Raw genomic sequence first — 336 nt, 5'->3', positions numbered from 1 at the left:
CTAAGTTTGAAGGCAAGAGATATTCCCACACAGAGAAAAAATTCCCCTCGATTTTTACTTTAGAAATTTGCAAACATACAAAAAAGTGTATAATGTGCACATATACATCAAAAATTCAGTATGTATCAAATATCAATATATATCAAAATGTCAAAATATTGATATATCAATGTATATCAAGAAAGCAGTATAATGTACACATATGTATCAATAACCTCACATATGCAGATGACGTCACCCTTATGGCAGAAAGTGAAGAGGAACTGAAGAGCCTCTTGATGAAAGTGAAAGAGGAGAGTGAAAAAGCTGGCTTAAAACTCAACATTCAAAAAATGA

This window comes from Bison bison, unplaced genomic scaffold (assembly GCF_000754665.1).
Source record: "Bison bison bison isolate TAMUID 2011002044 unplaced genomic scaffold, Bison_UMD1.0 scf7180017849062, whole genome shotgun sequence".
Classification (NCBI taxonomy): domain Eukaryota; kingdom Metazoa; phylum Chordata; class Mammalia; order Artiodactyla; family Bovidae; genus Bison; species Bison bison.
This window is presented reverse-complemented; position numbering follows the sequence as displayed.